Consider the following 8,019-nt stretch of genomic DNA (forward strand, 5'->3'; position numbering starts at 1 on the left):
CTAAAATCACTATTTATGACAAAGAAACAGTGCATAAGTCTTACAGCCTCAGTAACAGCCATGATTAACACAGTGCAGTTAAGTGCATTTCCCTGGCCAGGTTAAATTTTTAGTCCCATCACTAACAGGAAATCACGGTTTAGACATGCAATGGCTAAACCAAATGTCAGCTAAGCTGTGATAGAAGCTCTCTCTACATGTGCTCTTCCTGAGAAGTACACAGAGGAGAACTTGAGTTAGTTTGACACTCTGACTCTCTGGATTTAAATTAAATTTGTTGAGAACAGTTCCATGGTACAAGTTTCTGGTTTTGGTCATTTAGTCTGTTATTTCAGCAGACAAAAAATGAAGCAATAGGCACACAAATGTGTTTTTGTTTTGATTGCAAAACTCAGCAATGCTAAGATTTGTTATTACATAATTTCCTCAAATTTCATCCTGGATTTGGGCTCAAACTTTTTCAGATGAAACTGATAATCTTCACTACATGTTGGGTGCTTCCAATTTTAGTATATCTGCTGCTGAAGTGAGCACATATAATAAAATTGGAATGCTTCACGAATTTGCATGTCATCATTGTGCAGGGGTCATGCTAATCTTCTCTGTATTGTTCCAATTTTAGTATATGTGCTCGCTTTGGTAGTACATATACTAAAATTGGAAACAAGACACAGCCACTCTCAGCCTTCACCCCTTCCCCCCGACCCTCCCTTCCCCCCCACCCTGGGAAGCAGGAAGAGAATTGGAAGGGAAAAGGTGAGGGGACTTGTAGGTTGAGATAAGAACAATTTACTAATTAGAGTAAAAATAAAATTAAAACAATAAGACTAATAAGAGTAATAATGATAAGTGATGCACAGTACAGTTGCTCACCACTCGCTGATAACAATCATAGAGGAGTGAAAAGGAACCTCAAAACCGAAATTACAATTCCAGAAAAGGGAGCCCAAGCGATTCCTGAGAAAATCCCCCCCTGTTTCTGGTCAGCCCCAGTTAATATACTCAACATGACATAATATGATATGGAATATCTTATTGGCATATCCAACTGTCAGTTCTGGGCCTTACTAAGTACTACACTTTTCTTCTCCACTCCCCACTTCCAGTCCTCTCTTCTTGGAAACTGCCCAAGCACAGTGTCCTTGTAGTTATCTATATTGTTCTCATAACAATCCCTACTGAAACCAAAACACAGCACTTTCTAGCTACTAAGAAGAAAATTAACCCTATCCTAGGAAAAAAAAGGACACTGGTTTAGCTTTACAAATACGATAACTGTAACAACAATTGGAACAATAAATTATGTAAATGAAATTGATGGATGGATGATGACCTGCAAAGATCCAATCCAATGTAGTTTTGTTATTAGTGAAATTTCTATGTCATTTGTCTGGATTATCCATCTGTCCTCCCTACTACAGAGGTTTTAACTTTACTGAGAATCTAAAAAATCTTAGCATTCAAATTTTAATTTTATGTTTAATTTTATGTTTTTTAATTTATTTCTTTAGAATCAAAGATCTTCTGTCCTGATAATTCCTTTAAGTACTTTCAATTATTCTGAATATTCTTCATTTACCTTTTTTGGAGTAATTCTTTCTGAAGTCTTTAACCAATCCACAAAGTAAAAGACATTATTCTTTATCAAGGCAAATGGTAAAAGCTTTAGAATATCTCAGGCTTTGCATATTGGTCATGCCAGAGTTATATTGGTCTTTTTGATGTATCCTTTTCTAAATCCAAATGAGGAGTTACAGGGTCCACTTCCAATTCTGACTCTAATACAAGAAATTTAATAGTCTGAAGCAATATTCCATAAAGCCACAGCACATCTATATTTAGGTAAAGAAATTTCTAGCTGCTATGAAACCCTCTCTACTTCATAGGACAACTCACATTTCTATGCAGTGTTATTCTCTTTTCCAACATCCTCTGAGGGCTGTGCTGGAAAGCAACAGGAGGAGCAAAAACCATTATGAGAGAAACCCTCCCCTGAATTGGGTTGACACCATCTAAAGCAGACAGCAAGCAGGCAGTCCCATACCATTAGGTGACAGCCTCAGCTTTCTCTTATTCCTGACCTATAGGCAGCAGGATAAGCTGAAGCAACCCAATCCATAAATATATATTTTGAAAATGAAACAGTAAGGAGTGTCTCACATAAATAGGACAGAATCAATCCTTCTCAATGCTATTCCTGTTTTCCAATATGATTTATATCCCCTTTTTAAGTTTTAGAAAACTCTTCTTTATGAAAAGTATTTGTCAGACACAGCTGTCCTAGGTCGCCTCTAAATGGCTTCTGCCTTTTCAGAGAGAGAGTCTTTACTGGGGTCTTAGCCCAAGACACATTTAAATTGTCTTCATGACCGGGGATATTTTGGGACACACAGCTGAAAATAAACAAAATAACCCTTGCTATTTCCCAATGTTTTCCACGTGCCAAGCTACTGCTCCAGGATTCTACAGGTGTTTATTCAGTAGAAATCTGCAGATATCTTTCAGGATGAAAAAGAGCAAACTCAGGAGGACAGAACTGAATTTTTAAGTGACCTGGTGAGTTTACAGCAGTGGACACTGTAAGTTACTGAGTAAAATCTGTACCAAAAAACCCCATTTAAAGTCCAATACCAAGTATAGAAGCAATGTATTATCTTTCATTTTAAAAATGTGGGGTTTTTTTAATCTGAATGAAATAGTGTTATTTTCCTCCTTAATAATCACTTGTCACACAGACGATGACAAAGAAAAACATTAAAGAAATTTCATATCAGAAAACTTGATTTACTTCAGTCTGAACAGGTCTGTCATCTTCAATGTTTTTTCTATTTTTTGAACTAGTTGACTGAGAGACAAAGATATTTTAGCAGTTAGCTAAAAGAAAAACAAAGCAATCCTACCCTAGTTTAAGGATTTACGCACAAAAACCCCAGCAATAAAGAAGCTGAAAACCAAATTTAATTATCACTGGGCAGAATTTCATTATTTTCGTTCAGGTTTATGTTCTTGTCTGAGTTTAAAATTTATACTTACATTTAGAGGAAAGAAAATACTGGTATTTTCTAATTTTCTGCACGAAAGCAGTTTTGGACATTTTGAACTGTTTTTGGCTGTAACATTTGCTTCTATAAGAAGACAATTTTATTGGCCCACCATCCCCCTTTCAAAATTAAACTTCCACTGAAAATCCATGTTACTTAAACAATCTTGAAATTGGGCTCTTGACTCTAATATCTTCATAATTTTAAGAACCAGAGGACTGTGTCAGAATTAAAGGCCCTATTTGACCTCTTTCTTAATAGGAGTTTATAAATTTATGTCTATAAGAAATATTTCACTGAACTACTTTAATTAAAAAAGGCCAATAAATAGAGCAAATTCCTGAGTAAGTTAGCAAGAAGACAAGCAATGGCAGTGCAGTTTCCATTTTAGTCTATGTTTTTGCATACATAAAATCTTGAAATTGCTAATAATATCAAGGAATGGGCTCAAATGGGTTAGGACATTTTGTAAAAAAAATAACGTGCCACATCGTTTTAGTCCTTTGTTAAAATGTTGAGATCACTACAAAACACCCTTCTGTGGGATGTTCATGCCCCTTTGCATCTATATAAGAAGCAAACAAACAAGAATTTCACTAAGAGGAGAGTACAATGTCAGTGTGATAAAGCAGAACAGCAAGGAGTCTGTGCAAACAATACATGAAAAATTACCCTTAAGGTCCCACACTGGTGTTCAGAAATTGCTTAGATCCAGAAATGTGCCAAGGTCTGCTTCACTGACCTATTTTGGACTGAGGAAACAACCAACCCTGAGTTAAGACAGGCCTGTAAGACACTGCAGTTCCTTCCACAAACATGTTTCCATGTTTATTTTATTTTGTACAGCTCAGGTGTACTCCAACTTGAGCCTTACAGCTAGAAACATCTAGGGGTGCATTTTTCATACACAGTCTACCCCAGGTTCCATTTTTTATTGCTGTAACTTGTTTACAGAGACCTGGATCTGTCTCACAGATGCTGTTCAAGACAGTGTTTCTATCTGTAGACCATTTCTCAATCCTTTTAATCTGTGACAAATTAAAGTAACATAAGATTTCAGTCTATTAGGGTTATCTTTCTCCAGAAAATAAAAATGAATACACTTTATTGTTTTTCTTTTTTTAGCATTCATTGGATTATAAAATAAGTATGTTCAAAAACAGTGAAAGAGATTAACATAACACTGGGAAATTTGCCAGTTTCATTTTATTGTTTGCATTACAGTAGCACTTAAGAGCTTTATTGGCAATACCTGTACTAGTAAATTAATCTGCACAGGGTTATGGGAACAGGCAATGCCACACAGTCATTGCTACTATTACCTTGTTAATGTGGTTGTCACCTGGAGCAACTAGCATTTGCGCAGACAATTCATGGATGCAGTGAAGTTCAGGGGTCAACATGGACCAGGTTAATCCCAAAAGGGAGTCTAAAGGCACTCTCTTTTGAAGGGTAAGAGGTTTAGCCATATGGATGTGAGCTGTGCCCTGACACTTGTTCTCAGAGCTAGAGAGTGGTCCCTGGTTAGCTTCCTTTAATAATATAAATGTAGTTGTTACAGACTTATACCTTGGTGCAGCTGAAATAAATTGTACCTATCTCAAGAAGCTAAAGGTTCCAATATAAAAGGAGAGCAATAAAAGGACTCTCAGAAAACATACTTGGAATTCATGTCAACACAGCAGGATCCTGCTGCCTCCTGTTGTCTGGACCTGGTAGAGATTAATGACAATACTAATGCTAATAGTAGGCTATTAGCTTCAATAGTTATCCTTATATCCTCTGATTCAAGATTCACTTTCCACAATTGATCTAACTGGGAGTATTGTTACATAGCATTTGTTCCACATTATGTATTTCCTTTTCTTTTTTTGACTTTTGCACTATGAAGGATAGGCGTGGTGCAGACAAGCAAAAACAAAACCCAAAAAGCAACCCACAATAAAGAAACAGGATGTGATGTAACAAAAGCTTGTTCTAAAGAAAGAAGAAAGAAGATGAAGAAAAAGCAAAGGAGAATTGACAAGAGAAGGCACTGGACTAGAAGCCATATAACATAGAATTGCATTTGAGGAAAGGAAAAAAAAATCTCTTAATATCCTGGTTTTTACAAGGGGTTTATAACCCTTTGATTTTCCTTACTGGAGACTGTAGAGCAGCAAAGAATCTCTGTGAACAGATCTCTACTCCTATGGAAGTCCTTCTGTCAAAAGATTCTTGTCCTGTTGAATGTTTCCTTTATTGGAGAAAGAAAATGGCATGAGGACTTAAATCTGCCAAGGTGATTGTGTAACACTTCCAGAGAAAAGCACACAGGATGGTCTATAAAAAGAGATATTGAAGATTTATAGAAGCTATACTTCAGCATTTGCTGAAAAAAAAAGTCTGTTTTAAAAATACAGACAGTATGAATTCCCTCGTTAGCCTTGTTATTTATGATGTCTGGACTACAAGTTTGTTTTACTATGATTTCTGTTTATGGTAAACCTCTAAATCCCCTAAGTAACAAAGATTCCGTCATGCCCTTCCATGGGGATATGAAGTTTCTTGGGGAAATGTAAAAAAAAAATTAAAAAAATACAAAAATTAAAATAAATTAATCCCCCAACATAAAATCTTTCTCTGTGTTTTCTTTTCTTTCTTATTCTCCATTATTCCAATCACTGTACTATTTAATGTACTTTCCTTCCCTTATCTTGTTTGTTTTTTGATTTCTCTTCCCTCATTGTTTCTTTGTATCCCCAGTGACAACACAATACTTATTTTTTCCAGTTTTACTTCTTTTCCTGGTCTCCCATAATAACCAGTTTCCTATAATTGCTCTTCCCTCAATATTATTTTGAATGGCTGAGGGAGCTGGGTCTCTTTAGCTTGGAGAAGAGGAGACTGAGGGGTGACCTCATTAATGTTTATAAATATGTTAAGGGTGAATGTCACGAGGATGGAGCCAGGCTCTTCTCAGTGATGCCCAATGGTAGGACAAGGGGTAATGGGTGTAAGCTGGAACACAGAAGGTTCCACTTAAACTTGAGAAGAAACTTCTTTACAGTGAGGGTAACAGAGCACTGGAACAGGCTGCCCAGGGAGGTTGTGGAGTCTCCTTCTCTGGAGACATTCAAGACCCACCTGGACACCCTTCTACGTGATCTCATTTAGGTTCCTGCTCCAGCAGGGGGATTGGACTAGATGATCTTTCGAGGTCTCTTCCAATCCCTAACATTCTGTGATTCTGTGATTATGCTTCTCATGTTGGTATATATCCCTCTCTGTTTTTATCCTCTGCTTAATACTTCTCTCTGCTGTTTCTGATTGATATTTCTTTCTGTTTTTTTTTCTTAGCTTTCTCTTCTCCTCTCTCAGTGCTTAAAGCATCTACTTCCATCTAATGGGCTCTATCTTTTTAGTAACAACAGAGAACATACATTCTTTCAGGATACCTTTGAGGCAGGGCTACATGTCTGGGATTTTTTGTGGTTTCGGATTACTAAAAGTAAATCTAGTATTTACTATAAGTAAGATGACTTTATTACAACAGTCACATTAGAGCACATTCTGTTGTTACAGGTCCATTTCCAGCTACTTCGTCTATTATTCTTGCCATCAGTTTTCCTTTTACTTAAATAAATAAATAAACAAACAAACAAATACGTTTTGGTACGTTGTCCATACAAAGAAATCTGCTTTTTTCACATTTGTACATTATAACAGTAAAAATTAATGATCTATGAAACAGTCTTGTGCATTTATTAAATTTCTTATGTAGACTAGCACCAACAATGTCAAGTGAGATGTGCAAATCCTATCATCTTGTGTATATGCAGGAGGGACATGCTAACTGATAGACGGACTTTAAGTATCTATAATTTGTGACTGAAGTAGTCCACAGAATAGCTGTGCTCTTAGTTGCCAAAATTTGTGTGACTGGTTGATTAAGAAATCGTTTGTTTCTCATGTGAGCAGCTAAGATTGGCAACTGTCTCCAAAATCTTGATACTCTGGTTTATTTTACCTGAGTTCAGAAATAATTTATTTGCCTGGTAATTATAGAACGTAAGCCAGAGAAAACTATGGTAAAGTAGCTCCAGCTGTAAATCAGTCTCTCTTGGCTACGTAGGCTATGCAAGCAGTCAGTTGCTGCAATTAGTTTTTGGAAATAGACTGACTTGGTTAAGCAATACAGGCTTTCCAAGGAGATGGAGGCAAATTCAGTAATATTTCAGTTGTGGATTTATAGCTGAGTGAAAAGGTATCATCAAGGACACACTGGCTTTTGTAAGTATAGTCTAAACAAAATATATTTTTCACTTATCAACATATATGTCTACTTAAGAGTCTTGAAAGGCAGAGCATAAATAGATCTTATAGCAAAAGAACGCGATTTTGTTTACTAAGGTAAAATCATGACAGTTATATTACTTTAAGATTGTCGTAGGTTTATAAATGGCTGATTTTCTTCTTTTTTCAGATGAAACACTTCGTATTGTGGGATATTATTTTTTTCTTTCCCTGACACTTCTGTTACCAAACATCATATGTGATTATTAAAGACAAAAAGTCACTATGAAGTCACCCAGACGTAATATAATCTTGTAAGAAAATTAGTCCTACACCTGCCTTCATAATGACTAACACACTATCTGCAGAAGGAACTTTCTAATCTGGAACTCTGTTAATAGATATCTTGTTTATGGTGTTTGGGATGGAGAACATGGCTAAAAGAACATGTGGGAGCATTAGACTCTTTCTGTGTGTCTTTATTCTATAAAATCATTACATTAACTACCTGTTTGATATTCAAATGTTGAGTAGATTTTTCTTTGCCAGACTTTCACCTTAATAAGAATGCCAAGTTTTAAGTAAAATTCTTCCAGAACTGCAAAAAAAATACCTCAAGTAGTACTTGTAAAGGCAAAAGAGAGAGATTTTTGAAATCTTTACCCACTAGTAGGATAAAGTATTTTTTCCTGTGAGAACAGGG

The 8,019-nt window shown here is 36.0% G+C and overlaps 1 non-coding gene across 1 annotated transcript; it reads right to left on the reverse strand.

Moving 5' to 3' along the window:
- Positions 1-539: 539 nt before the first annotated feature.
- Positions 540-646, reverse strand: LOC114818366 (U6 spliceosomal RNA). Its single transcript, XR_003766145.1, has one exon. It is a non-coding gene; the product is annotated as a U6 spliceosomal RNA (small nuclear RNA).
- Positions 647-8,019: the final 7,373 nt, after the last annotated feature.

This window comes from Antrostomus carolinensis, unplaced genomic scaffold (genome assembly GCF_000700745.2).
Source record: "Antrostomus carolinensis isolate BGI_N321 unplaced genomic scaffold, ASM70074v2 scaffold24292, whole genome shotgun sequence".
NCBI classification, from domain to species: domain Eukaryota; kingdom Metazoa; phylum Chordata; class Aves; order Caprimulgiformes; family Caprimulgidae; genus Antrostomus; species Antrostomus carolinensis.